At 43.2% G+C, this 431-nt stretch overlaps 1 protein-coding gene across 1 annotated transcript in view; it reads left to right on the top strand.

Annotated features, from left to right (window-relative positions):
• Positions 1-431, top strand: part of LOC119585807 (alkaline phosphatase, tissue-nonspecific isozyme-like) — a gene marked incomplete at its 5' end in the record, with an annotated part of 89,217 nt that overhangs the window by 21,536 nt on the left and 67,250 nt on the right.

Here is a 431-nt window from a genome sequence, read left to right as displayed (position 1 = left end):
CCACGCACAAACGTAACATCAGAATACTGAGAATTATTACAGGATACGAACACATGTAAACACAGACACAGCATCACGGAAATGGGAAAACATACAACTCATAAACCGTAAACAAAAAGATTATCCGTAAATCAAGACCGGAATCCTTAATCCAAACGGACGTCCCATTACCCAAACAGAACAGACCGCCACCATTATCCAGAATGTAGTTAGTGGTTGTGTGTTCAAACGCGTGGCCACTTGACAGCGTTAGTATTAGATTTGTGACGTGTCGGCATAGGGAGAAGGAGAGCCGCCGGCTGGAGATGCCAGGGTCACATGATGTCATGAGTTAGTTTGAATTGTTTGGGTGTTTTCCAAGGCACAGGTGTATCGTCAAAGAAAATGTGAAGTAGATTATTGAATTTCGAGATGAGTAGCTGGGTGAATGA

The sequence above is a fragment of the Penaeus monodon genome, chromosome 20 (genome assembly GCF_015228065.2).
Source record: "Penaeus monodon isolate SGIC_2016 chromosome 20, NSTDA_Pmon_1, whole genome shotgun sequence".
NCBI lineage: Eukaryota > Metazoa > Arthropoda > Malacostraca > Decapoda > Penaeidae > Penaeus > Penaeus monodon.
This window is presented reverse-complemented; position numbering and strand designations above follow the sequence as displayed.